At 48.9% G+C, this 12,937-nt stretch overlaps 6 non-coding genes across 6 annotated transcripts; all 6 read left to right on the plus strand.

The window, feature by feature from the left end:
* The first annotated feature begins 270 nt into the window (after positions 1-270).
* Positions 271-461, plus strand: LOC141229523 (U2 spliceosomal RNA). Its single transcript, XR_012296182.1, has one exon. It is a non-coding gene; the product is annotated as a U2 spliceosomal RNA (small nuclear RNA).
* A 1,115-nt stretch (positions 462-1,576) lies between these two features.
* On the plus strand, positions 1,577-1,767 carry LOC141229525 (U2 spliceosomal RNA). The gene has a single exon (XR_012296184.1). It is a non-coding gene; the product is annotated as a U2 spliceosomal RNA (small nuclear RNA).
* Positions 1,768-2,884: 1,117 nt separating this feature from the next.
* LOC141229526 (U2 spliceosomal RNA) lies at positions 2,885-3,075 on the plus strand. Its single transcript, XR_012296185.1, has one exon. It is a non-coding gene; the product is annotated as a U2 spliceosomal RNA (small nuclear RNA).
* Positions 3,076-4,190: 1,115 nt separating this feature from the next.
* Positions 4,191-4,381, plus strand: LOC141229629 (U2 spliceosomal RNA). Its single transcript, XR_012296284.1, has one exon. It is a non-coding gene; the product is annotated as a U2 spliceosomal RNA (small nuclear RNA).
* Positions 4,382-5,496: 1,115 nt separating this feature from the next.
* On the plus strand, positions 5,497-5,687 carry LOC141229527 (U2 spliceosomal RNA). The gene has a single exon (XR_012296186.1). It is a non-coding gene; the product is annotated as a U2 spliceosomal RNA (small nuclear RNA).
* Positions 5,688-11,864: 6,177 nt separating this feature from the next.
* On the plus strand, positions 11,865-12,055 carry LOC141229528 (U2 spliceosomal RNA). The gene has a single exon (XR_012296187.1). It is a non-coding gene; the product is annotated as a U2 spliceosomal RNA (small nuclear RNA).
* The last annotated feature ends 882 nt before the right edge of the window (positions 12,056-12,937 follow it).

Below are 12,937 nucleotides of genomic sequence, written 5' to 3' on the forward strand. Positions count from 1 at the left end.
ACCCCACCCCCGCCTTAATTGGTTCTCCTCCCTTCCAACGGTGTTGAGGCGGGTGGGAACAGCAGGGGGTGAAGGTGCTGTGTTTAAAGAGGTGGAGTTATGCAGATCTAAAACGCGTGGATTGCAGCAGCAGCAAGCCGAAAAGTGCAGGCATGTAAGGGATCTAGAGGTTGACAACATGTCTTCTTAACGGGAGTCCAGGAGCTCATCTCCACAAATGGACTTTTCAGGATCCTTGGGTGGCTCCGTAGTTTGAAACCAATTCTGGTTATCGCTTCTCGGCCTTTTGGCTAAGATCAAGTGTAGTATCTGTTCTTATCAGTTTAATATCTGATACGTCCCCTATCTGGGGACCATATATTAAATGGATTTTTAGAACAGGGAGATGGAAAAAGAGCTTGCTCTGTCCACTCCACGCATTGACCTGGTATTGCAGTATCTCCAGGACCGGTGCACCCCTTCTTTAATGCAGTTTCTAAAATCAGAAAGAATTGAATTCAATGTTTTTTGTTCATTTTGCTTGTTTGTCGGATTTTGGGATGGACTCTTTGGCTTTGCTTTTCTTCTCCTCATTGGATTTTTCATGTTCAAAGTTGCAGAAGCCAGATTACAAGCTCATTTTGGTTCAACTTCAGCAACTGTGCATTGCATTGCCATGTAATGTGATGCAATGCTATCTTTCTAGCTCTCCCTTTTTACTTCCTTTTGGATAAACAGACATATTAGGCAAGCATTTTGGAGCTTTCACCTAAATAACTACAGGTGGTGAGATAAGCTGCACAATATAATTGACCTTTCAGTATATTGTTGCACACACACCATCTATTTAGCAAATGCCCTTGTTATCAACAGCAGCCTTTTAAACTCACCTGAGCTAACAGGTATGTGCGCTGGTTACTCTGCTGCGCTTAAAATTTCTTTTTTGGTTTGCTACAATGCCTTTTCTGAAACGTTGTCTCCCTCTGCTGGAACACTGACTTCTTTCATTTAATGCCTGAAGACTATAAAAGAGAACCCAACCCAAAAAGTTTGGTTGATTAGTCTGTGGCATTCTGTTAAACTGTTGCTTATGGCGGTCTCTGTGAGCTTCTCAGCGACATTCAGCCAGCCAGGTATCCTGCCTGCAGTAGATGGAATGTGGCAATGGAACGCTGGCTGCGCGTGTCATAATAGGCTCTGAGCCTTTATATACCTGTGCACAGCAGCAGCCACCTTCAGTCTGCTGCTGGACAGCCAGCAGCAGCAGCAGCAGGAGAGGTATGTAATCAGGAGCCCTCCTGCTAAGGGTAGACAGCTGCTCGTTCCACCCCACCCCCCGCCTTAATTGGTTCTCCTCCCTTCCAACGGTGTTGAGGCGGGTGGGAACAGCAGGGGGTGAAGGTGCTGTGTTTAAAGAGGTGGAGTTATGCAGATCTAAAACGCGTGGATTGCAGCAGCAGCAAGCCGAAAAGTGCAGGCATGTAAGGGATCTAGAGTTTGACAACATGTCTTCTTAACGGGAGTCCAGGAGCTCATCTCCACAAATGGACTTTTCAGGATCCTTGGGTGGCTCCGTAGTTTGAAACCAATTCTGGTTATCGCTTCTCGGCCTTTTGGCTAAGATCAAGTGTAGTATCTGTTCTTATCAGTTTAATATCTGATACGTCCCCTATCTGGGGACCATATATTAAATGGATTTTTAGAACAGGGAGATGGAAAAAGAGCTTGCTCTGTCCACTCCACGCATTGACCTGGTATTGCAGTATCTCCAGGACCGGTGCACCCCTTCTTTAATGCAGTTTCTAAAATCAGAAAGAATTGAATTCAATGTTTTTTGTTCATTTTGCTTGTTTGTCGGATTTTGGGATGGACTCTTTGGCTTTGCTTTTCTTCTCCTCATTGGATTTTTCATGTTCAAAGTTGCAGAAGCCAGATTACAAGCTCATTTTGGTTCAACTTCAGCAACTGTGCATTGCATTGCCATGTAATGTGATGCAATGCTGTCTTTCTAGCTCTCCCTTTTTACTTCCTTTTGGATAAACAGACATATTAGGCAAGCATTTTGGAGCTTTCACCTAAATAACTACAGGTGGTGAGATAAGCTGCACAATATAATTGACCTTTCAGTATATTGTTGCACACACACCATCTATTTAGCAAATGCCCTTGTTATCAACAGCAGCCTTTTAAAGTCACCTGAGCTAACAGGTATGTGCGCTGGTTACTCTGCTGCGCTTAAAATTTCTTTTTTGGTTTGCTACAATGCCTTTTCTGAAACGTTGTCTCCCTCTGCTGGAACACTGACTTCTTTCATTTAATGCCTGCAGACTATAAAAGAGAACCCAACCCAAAAAGTTTGGTTGATTAGTCTGTGGCATTCTGTTAAACTGTTGCTTAAGGGGGTCTCTGTGAGCTTCTCAGCGACATTCAGCCAGCCAGGTATCCTGCCTGCAGTAGAGGGAATGTGGCAATGGAACGCTGGCTGCGCGTGTCATAATAGGCTCTGAGCCTTTATATACCTGTGCACAGCAGCAGCCACCTTCAGTCTGCTGCTGGACAGCCAGCAGCAGCAGCAGCAGCAGGAGAGGTATGTAATCAGGAGCCCTCCTGCTAAGGGTAGACAGCTGCTCGTTCCACCCCACCCCCCGCCTTAATTGGTTCTCCTCCCTTCCAACGGTGTTGAGGCGGGTGGGAACAGCAGGGGGTGAAGGTGCTGTGTTTAAAGAGGTGGAGTCATGCAGATCTAAAACGCGTGGATTGCAGCAGCAGCAAGCCGAAAAGTGCAGGCATGTAAGGGATCTAGAGGTTGACAACATGTCTTCTTAACGGGAGTCCAGGAGCTCATCTCCACAAATGGACTTTTCAGGATCCTTGGTGGCTCCGTAGTTTGAAACCAATTCTGGTTATCGCTTCTCGGCCTTTTGGCTAAGATCAAGTGTAGTATCTGTTCTTATCAGTTTAATATCTGATACGTCCCCTATCTGGGGACCATATATTAAATGGATTTTTAGAACAGGGAGATGGAAAAAGAGCTTGCTCTGTCCACTCCACGCATTGACCTGGTATTGCAGTATCTCCAGGACCGGTGCACCCCTTCTTTAATGCAGTTTCTAAAATCAGAAAGAATTGAATTCAATGTTTTTTGTTCATTTTGCTTGTTTGTCGGATTTTGGGATGGACTCTTTGGCTTTGCTTTTCTTCTCCTCATTGGATTTTTCATGTTCAAAGTTGCAGAAGCCAGATTACAAGCTCATTTTGGTTCAACTTCAGCAACTGTGCATTGCATTGCCATGTAATGTGATGCAATGCTATCTTTCTAGCTCTCCCTTTTTACTTCCTTTTGGATAAACAGACATATTAGGCAAGCATTTTGGAGCTTTCACCTAAATAACTACAGGTGGTGAGATAAGCTGCACAATATAATTGACCTTTCAGTATATTGTTGCACACACACCATCTATTTAGCAAATGCCCTTGTTATCAACAGCAGCCTTTTAAACTCACCTGAGCTAACAGGTATGTGCGCTGGTTACTCTGCTGCGCTTAAAATTTATTTTTTGGTTTGCTACAATGCCTTTTCTGAAACGTTGTCTCCCTCTGCTGGAACACTGACTTCTTTCATTTAATGCCTGCAGACTATAAAAGAGAACCCAACCCAAAAAGTTTGGTTGATTAGTCTGTGGCATTCTGTTAAACTGTTGCTTATGGCGGTCTCTGTGAGCTTCTCAGCGACATTCAGCCAGCCAGGTATCCTGCCTGCAGTAGATGGAATGTGGCAATGGAACGCTGGCTGCGCGTGTCATAATAGGCTCTGAGCCTTTATATACCTGTGCACAGCAGCAGCCACCTTCAGTCTGCTGCTGGACAGCCAGCAGCAGCAGCAGCAGGAGAGGTATGTAATCAGGAGCCCTCCTGCTAAGGGTAGACAGCTGCTCGTTCCACCCCACCCCCCGCCTTAATTGGTTCTCCTCCCTTCCAACGGTGTTGAGGCGGGTGGGAACAGCAGGGGGTGAAGGTGCTGTGTTTAAAGAGGTGGAGTTATGCAGATCTAAAACGCGTGGATTGCAGCAGCAGCAAGCCGAAAAGTGCAGGCATGTAAGGGATCTAGAGGTTGACAACATGTCTTCTTAACGGGAGTCCAGGAGCTCATCTCCACAAATGGACTTTTCAGGATCCTTGGGTGGCTCCGTAGTTTGAAACCAATTCTGGTTATCGCTTCTCGGCCTTTTGGCTAAGATCAAGTGTAGTATCTGTTCTTATCAGTTTAATATCTGATACGTCCCCTATCTGGGGACCATATATTAAATGGATTTTTAGAACAGGGAGATGGAAAAAGAGCTTGCTCTGTCCACTCCACGTATTGACCTGGTATTGCAGTATCTCCAGGACCGGTGCACCCCTTCTTTAATGCAGTTTCTAAAATCAGAAAGAATTGAATTCAATGTTTTTTGTTCATTTTGCTTGTTTGTCGGATTTTGGGATGGACTCTTTGGCTTTGCTTTTCTTCTCCTCATTGGATTTTTCATGTTCAAAGTTGCAGAAGCCAGATTACAAGCTCATTTTGGTTCAACTTCAGCAACTGTGCATTGCATTGCCATGTAATGTGATGCAATGCTATCTTTCTAGCTCTCCCTTTTTACTTCCTTTTGGATAAACAGACATATTAGGCAAGCATTTTGGAGCTTTCACCTAAATAACTACAGGTGGTGAGATAAGCTGCACAATATAATTGACCTTTCAGTATATTGTTGCACACACACCATCTATTTAGCAAATGCCCTTGTTATCAACAGCAGCCTTTTAAACTCACCTGAGCTAACAGGTATGTGCGCTGGTTACTCTGCTGCGCTTAAAATTTCTTTTTTGGTTTGCTACAATGCCTTTTCTGAAACGTTGTCTCCCTCTGCTGGAACGCTGACTTCTTTCATTTAATGCCTGCAGACTATAAAAGAGAACCCAACCCAAAAAGTTTGGTTGATTAGTCTGTGGCATTCTGTTAAACTGTTGCTTATGGCGGTCTCTGTGAGCTTCTCAGCGACATTCAGCCAGCCAGGTATCCTGCCTGCAGTAGATGGAATGTGGCAATGGAACGCTGGCTGCGCGTGTCATAATAGGCTCTGAGCCTTTATATACCTGTGCACAGCAGCAGCCACCTTCAGTCTGCTGCTGGACAGCCAGCAGCAGCAGCAGCAGGAGAGGTATGTAATCAGGAGCCCTCCTGCTAAGGGTAGACAGCTGCTCGTTCCACCCCACCCCCCGCCTTAATTGGTTCTCCTCCCTTCCAACGGTGTTGAGGCGGGTGGGAACAGCAGGGGGTGAAGGTGCTGTGTTTAAAGAGGTGGAGTTATGCAGATCTAAAACGCGTGGATTGCAGCAGCAGCAAGCCGAAAAGTGCAGGCATGTAAGGGATCTAGAGGTTGACAACATGTCTTCTTAACGGGAGTCCAGGAGCTCATCTCCACAAATGGACTTTTCAGGATCCTTGGGTGGCTCCGTAGTTTGAAACCAATTCTGGTTATCGCTTCTCGGCCTTTTGGCTAAGATCAAGTGTAGTATCTGTTCTTATCAGTTTAATATCTGATACGTCCCCTATCTGGGGACCATATATTAAATGGATTTTTAGAACAGGGAGATGGAAAAAGAGCTTGCTCTGTCCACTCCACGCATTGACCTGGTATTGCAGTATCTCCAGGACCGGTGCACCCCTTCTTTAATGCAGTTTCTAAAATCAGAAAGAATTGAATTCAATGTTTTTTGTTCAGTTTGCTTGTTTGTCGGATTTTGGGATGGACTCTTTGGCTTTGCTTTTCTTCTCCTCATTGGATTTTTCATGTTCAAAGTTGCAGAAGCCAGATTACAAGCTCATTTTGGTTCAACTTCAGCAACTGTGCATTGCATTGCCATGTAATGTGATGCAATGCTATCTTTCTAGCTCTCCCTTTTTACTTCCTTTTGGATAAACAGACATATTAGGCAAGCATTTTGGAGCTTTCACCTAAATAACTACAGGTGGTGAGATAAGCTGCACAATATAATTGACCTTTCAGTATATTGTTGCACACACACCATCTATTTAGCAAATGCCCTTGTTATCAACAGCAGCCTTTTAAACTCACCTGAGCTAACAGGTATGTGCGCTGGTTACTCTGCTGCGCTTAAAATTTCTTTTTTGGTTTGCTACAATGCCTTTTCTGAAACGTTGTCTCCCTCTGCTGGAACACTGACTTCTTTCATTTAATGCCTGCAGACTATAAAAGAGAACCCAACCCAAAAAGTTTGGTTGATTAGTCTGTGGCATTCTGTTAAACTGTTGCTTATGGCGGTCTCTGTGAGCTTCTCAGCGACATTCAGCCAGCCAGGTATCCTGCCTGCAGTAGATGGAATGTGGCAATGGAACGCTGGCTGCGCGTGTCATAATAGGCTCTGAGCCTTTATATACCTGTTGTAACATACCTGGCGGCGTCCTTGCATGGTGGTCCATCTCCCACTGTGCAAGAGGGCGCACTTGATCTCCTGTCCAGAATGTCTCTCTGGCTTCCCTCCATGCTGTCTGTTTGTGTCTGTTTCTGCTGCTTAAGGGCGGCGCCCGATCACTTCCTGCCTTTTGTACCTGCTGTGGGTCACACCCCTTGTGCGTCCTCAGCCTATTGCTGTCTGTCACTTGGTATATAGCTCAGCAGCTCCCTTCTATCCCTGCCTGAGCATAGTGTTTCCTTCAGTGTGTGCTTGCACTCTGAAGGTGCCAGGTCCCGTTCTTTGTTTCCTTGTCTGCCTTTCCTGGAGGCTGTATTTCCAGGCCTGTCTGAACTGAGTCCTGTATGTCTTCTGCTTTGCGGTATCAGCTCCCGTGTCTGAACTGAGTCCTGTATGTCTCCTGCTTTGCGGTATCAGCTCCCGTGTCTGAACTGAGTCCTGTATGTCTCCTGCTTTTCGGTATTAGTTCCCGTGTCTGAACTGAGTCCTTTCTGTGTTCTCTTGTCTGTCCTGTCTGAACACGCTCCTAGCCTGTTCCTCCTGCCTTCTAGGGGCCGATTACCTAGACTCGTTCCTGTATCTTGTCTGACCTGTCTGAACACGCTCCTAGCCTGTTCCTCTCGCCTTCTAGTGGCCGATTTCCTAGACCCGCTCCTGTGTCTGGTCTGTCCTGTCTGAACACGCTCCTTGCCTGTTCGCTCCGCCTTCTAGTGGCCGATTTCCTAGACCCGCTCCTGTGTCTGGTCTGTCCTGTCTGAACACGCTCCTTGCCTGTTCGTTCCGCCTCTCTGGGGGCCGTATTCCCAGACCCGCTCCTGTATCCCTCTGCAGTGTCGGTCTCCTCCGTACACTCAGTTCCAGTCTGAACTCTCTCCTGTCCTTTACCTGTTTTGCCTCTATGTCCATTCCCTTCCTTTTTCTGCAGAGTCTGAACTCGTACCTAACTCCTGCTTGTTGTCTCTGCAAGTACTGTGTGAGTATCTGGCTCTGTTTTTCCCTTCCTGTCTGTTCCGTGTGAACAGAGCCCTGTCCTCCCTGCTCAGCCTTGTCTGCACTCTAGCCGTGCTTGCCTGTACCCCTTTGCCTGTATTGTTCCTGAGTCCCAGTGTGTACTGGGTCCTATCCCGCCTGTGTTCCTACCTGCTTGTGCCTCCCTGTCTGCACTCTAGCTGTGCTTGCCTTTACCCCCCTGCCTGCATACCCGCCTGCCTGCATACCAGTCGTGCCTGCCTATACCCACCAGTCTGTGTGCCAGCCTACCAGCCTGTTCCTGTATTCCCCTGTGTGGGTCAACAGCCGTGTCCGGGGTCTGTCCTGGAGTAGCACCTGGTCCCTCTGCTCGGTTCCTCCTTGGTGCACTGGCGTCGTATGCCGTCGTGCGACCCTGGTCGGATCGGGTGAATACCTAGTCACGCCCCTCCAGGCATTCACTCTCCGGCACGGTCCAGTGGAATCACTACCAATCACACGCACACGCCGCTTAGCCCGGGCGTGTGCATAACAGCATGCTCAGGCCATGGTTCCCGTTGAGCCCCACGGCCTTCGCTCTTTGAGAAGTTTTTCCAGCGAATACATGCATTAAAATAAATAAATAAATTTTTTCCCCCCTTTAGCTGAGTTCCAGGCGAATTACGCACCCGTCCAGATGGATCTATCAGCTCTCGTTCCTGCGGATCCGCCACGTTACTATGGGGATCCAAGACAGTGTCGTGCATTTGTGGAGCAATGCATGCTACACTTTAAGGCCTACCCTCTCTATTTTCCTTCCGATTGGGCTAAAGTGGCCTTTATGATTGACTACCTAGCGGGTGATGCCTTGAAATGGGTCACCCCCCTATGGGAAGCATGGGATCCTGTCATCCTTGACCTGCAGGCCTTCCTGGTGGCCTTTCGTATGGTCTTCGAGGACCCTAACTCTGAAGCCCCTGCTGAAGCTTCACTTCCCAATATCCCGGAGCAGCCCCGACGGGTAATGTGTGTGGGTAGCGCAATAGTCCTCCAGCCCAATGAGACTACTGCCCACCCAGAATCCTCACAGGGTGACTACGCTTTCCGGAATACTTCTCTCAACCTCAAGAGGCAGTCCAGACGTGCTAGACTTAGAGGCAAGCCGTCACGCCAGGGTCTGTCCTCCCTGAGACCTCCTGACCCCAACCTTGAAGTCCCTACTGAAGCTTCATCTCCCTGTATCCCGGAGAAACCCCAATGGGTAATGTGCGTGGGTAGTGCACCAGTTCTCCTGGCTGAAGAGACTTCTGCCCATCCAGACTCCACACAGGAGAACTTCCTGCACCCGGCATCAGATGCTTCTCTCTCTTTAACCGGTGTGCATGTCCAAGGATGCTCCAAAGCTGTGGTTACCTCAGAGTCTGTGCACCTCTACTACCTGGCGGAGGATCCCCTGTTGCCTCCTGAACCCTCCGGGATACCACTCGATGACAAATGGAGAGAGACTTCTCTACACCCGGTACACAATACTTTGTCCGCTTCGTCCTGTGAGCCTGACAATGGGTACCCCAAAGTGGTAGTTACCTCTGAGTCTCTACACCCCTCCGACCAGGCGGAGGATCTCCAGTTGTCTCCTGAACCCTTCGGGGTGCTACCTGGTAGCGAAAGGACAGAGACTCTCCTATACTCTGTACCTGATACCTCGCTCGCTTCGTCCAGTGAGTCCAACCTAGTGTACTCCGAAGCAGAGGTTACTCCTGAGTCTCTACACCCCTCCGACCAGGCGGAGGACCTCCAGTTGTGTTCAGAATCCTTCGGGGTGCCACCTGGTGGTGAATGGACAGAGACTTTCCTATACTCTGTACCTGATACCTCACTCGCTTCGTCCAGTGAGTCTAACCTAGTGTACTCCGAAGCAGAGGTTACTCCTGAGTCTCTACACCCCTCCGACCAGGCGGAGGACCTCCAGTTGTGTTCAGAATCCTTCGGGGTGCCACCTGGTGGTGAATGGACAGAGACTTTCCTATATCCTGTACCTGATACCTCGCTCGCTTCGTCCAGTGAGTCCGACCTAGTGTACTCCGAAGCAGAGGTTACTCCCGAGTCTCTACACTCCTCCGACCAGGCGGAGGACCTCCAGTTGTGTTCAGAACCCTTCGGGGTGCCACCTGGTGGTGAATGGACAGAGACTTTCCTATACTCGGTACCCGATACCTCGCCTGCTTCCTCCAGTGAGTCTGACCTAGTGTACTCTGAAGCAGTTGTTTTCTCTGAGCCTCTGCACTCTTCTGACCCGGCGGAGGACCTCCAGTTGTTTCCTGAATCCTCCGGGATACCACCAGATAACAAAGAGACAGTGACTTTTCCTCATTATGTACCTGATAACCCGTCTATTTTTTCCTGTGAGCTTGACAAGATGTACCTCGAAGCAGAGATTACCCTCAAGTCTCTGTCCCCCTCCAACCCAGTGAACGACTGGTCCTCGAATTCCCTGCGGAAGATTCTGGCAGGCCTGAAGAAGAGGGGGCGTAAGGGGGGAGGTACTGTAACATACCTGGCGGCGTCCTTGCATGGTGGTCCATCTCCCACTGTGCAAGAGGGCGCACTTGATCTCCTGTCCAGAATGTCTCTCTGGCTTCCCTCCATGCTGTCTGTTTGTGTCTGTTTCTGCTGCTTAAGGGCGGCGCCCGATCACTTCCTGCCTTTTGTACCTGCTGTGGGTCACACCCCTTGTGCGTCCTCAGCCTATTGCTGTCTGTCACTTGGTATATAGCTCAGCAGCTCCCTTCTATCCCTGCCTGAGCATAGTGTTTCCTTCAGTGTGTGCTTGCACTCTGAAGGTGCCAGGTCCCGTTCTTTGTTTCCTTGTCTGCCTTTCCTGGAGGCTGTATTTCCAGGCCTGTCTGAACTGAGTCCTGTATGTCTTCTGCTTTGCGGTATCAGCTCCCGTGTCTGAACTGAGTCCTGTATGTCTCCTGCTTTGCGGTATCAGCTCCCGTGTCTGAACTGAGTCCTGTATGTCTCCTGCTTTTCGGTATTAGTTCCCGTGTCTGAACTGAGTCCTTTCTGTGTTCTCTTGTCTGTCCTGTCTGAACACGCTCCTAGCCTGTTCCTCCTGCCTTCTAGGGGCCGATTACCTAGACCCGTTCCTGTATCTTGTCTGACCTGTCTGAACACGCTCCTAGCCTGTTCCTCTCGCCTTCTAGTGGCCGATTTCCTAGACCCGCTCCTGTGTCTGGTCTGTCCTGTCTGAACACGCTCCTTGCCTGTTCGCTCCGCCTTCTAGTGGCCGATTTCCTAGACCCGCTCCTGTGTCTGGTCTGTCCTGTCTGAACACGCTCCTTGCCTGTTCGTTCCGCCTCTCTGGGGGCCGTATTCCCAGACCCGCTCCTGTATCCCTCTGCAGTGTCGGTCTCCTCCGTACACTCAGTTCCAGTCTGAACTCTCTCCTGTCCTTTACCTGTTTTGCCTCTATGTCCGTTCCCTTCCTTTTTCTGCAGAGTCTGAACTCGTACCTAACTCCTGCTTGTTGTCTCTGCAAGTACTGTGTGAGTATCTGGCTCTGTTTTTCCCTTCCTGTCTGTTCCGTGTGAACAGAGCCCTGTCCTCCCTGCTCAGCCTTGTCTGCACTCTAGCCGTGCTTGCCTGTACCCCTTTGCCTGTATTGTTCCTGAGTCCCAGTGTGTACTGGGTCCTATCCCGCCTGTGTTCCTACCTGCTTGTGCCTCCCTGTCTGCACTCTAGCTGTGCTTGCCTTTACCCCCCTGCCTGCATACCCGCCTGCCTGCATACCAGTCGTGCCTGCCTATACCCACCAGTCTGTGTGCCAGCCTACCAGCCTGTTCCTGTATTCCCCTGTGTGGGTCAACAGCCGTGTCCGGGGTCTGTCCTGGAGTAGCACCTGGTCCCTCTGCTCGGTTCCTCCTTGGTGCACTGGCGTCGTATGCCGTCGTGCGACCCTGGTCGGATCGGGTGAATACCTAGTCACGCCCCTCCAGGCATTCACTCTCCGGCACGGTCCAGTGGAATCACTACCAATCACACGCACACGCCGCTTAGCCCGGGCGTGTGCATAACACCTGTGCACAGCAGCAGCCACCTTCAGTCTGCTGCTGGACAGCCAGCAGCAGCAGCAGCAGGAGAGGTATGTAATCAGGAGCCCTCCTGCTAAGGGTAGACAGCTGCTCGTTCCACCCCACCCCCCGCCTTAATTGGTTCTCCTCCCTTCCAACGGTGTTGAGGCGGGTGGGAACAGCAGGGGGTGAAGGTGCTGTGTTTAAAGAGGTGGAGTTATGCAGATCTAAAACGCGTGGATTGCAGCAGCAGCAAGCCGAAAAGTGCAGGCATGTAAGGGATCTAGAGGTTGACAACATGTCTTCTTAACGGGAGTCCAGGAGCTCATCTCCACAAATGGACTTTTCAGGATCCTTGGGTGGCTCTGTAGTTTGAAACCAATTCTGGTTATCGCTTCTCGGCCTTTTGGCTAAGATCAAGTGTAGTATCTGTTCTTATCAGTTTAATATCTGATACGTCCCCTATCTGGGGACCATATATTAAATGGATTTTTAGAACAGGGAGATGGAAAAAGAGCTTGCTCTGTCCACTCCACGCATTGACCTGGTATTGCAGTATCTCCAGGACCGGTGCACCCCTTATTTAATGCAGTTTCTAAAATCAGAAAGAATTGAATTCAATGTTTTTTGTTCATTTTGCTTGTTTGTCGGATTTTGGGATGGACTCTTTGGCTTTGCTTTTCTTCTCCTCATTGGATTTTTCATGTTCAAAGTTGCAGAAGCCAGATTACAAGCTCATTTTGGTTCAACTTCAGCAACTGTGCATTGCATTGCCATGTAATGTGATGCATTGCTATCTTTCTAGCTCTCCCTTTTTACTTCCTTTTGGATAAACAGACATATTAGGCAAGCATTTTGGAGCTTTCACCTAAATAACTACAGGTGGTGAGATAAGCTGCACAATATAATTGACCTTTCAGTATATTGTTGCACACACACCATCTATTTAGCAAATGCCCTTGTTATCAACAGCAGCCTTTTAAACTCACCTGAGCTAACAGGTATGTGCGCTGGTTACTCTGCTGCGCTTAAAATTTCTTTTTTGGTTTGCTACAATGCCTTTTCTGAAACGTTGTCTCCCTCTGCTGGAACACTGACTTCTTTCATTTAATGCCTGCAGACTATAAAAGAGAACCCAACCCAAAAAGTTTGGTTGATTAGTCTGTGGCATTCTGTTAAACTGTTGCTTATGGCGGTCTCTGTGAGCTTCTCAGCGACATTCAGCCAGCCAGGTATCCTGCCTGCAGTAGATGGAATGTGGCAATGGAACGCTGGCTGCGCGTGTCATAATAGGCTCTGAGCCTTTATATACCTGTGCACAGCAGCAGCCACCTTCAGTCTGCTGCTGGACAGCCAGCAGCAGCAGCAGCAGGAGAGGTATGTAATCAGGAGCCCTCCTGCTAAGGGTAGACAGCTGCTCGTTCCACCCCACCCCCCGCCTTAATTGGTTCTCCTCCCTTCCA

The sequence above is a fragment of the Phyllobates terribilis genome, unplaced genomic scaffold (assembly GCF_046119375.1).
Source record: "Phyllobates terribilis strain yellow unplaced genomic scaffold, ASM4611937v1 Scaffold_487__1_contigs__length_1357975, whole genome shotgun sequence".
Classification (NCBI taxonomy): Eukaryota; Metazoa; Chordata; class Amphibia; order Anura; family Dendrobatidae; genus Phyllobates; species Phyllobates terribilis.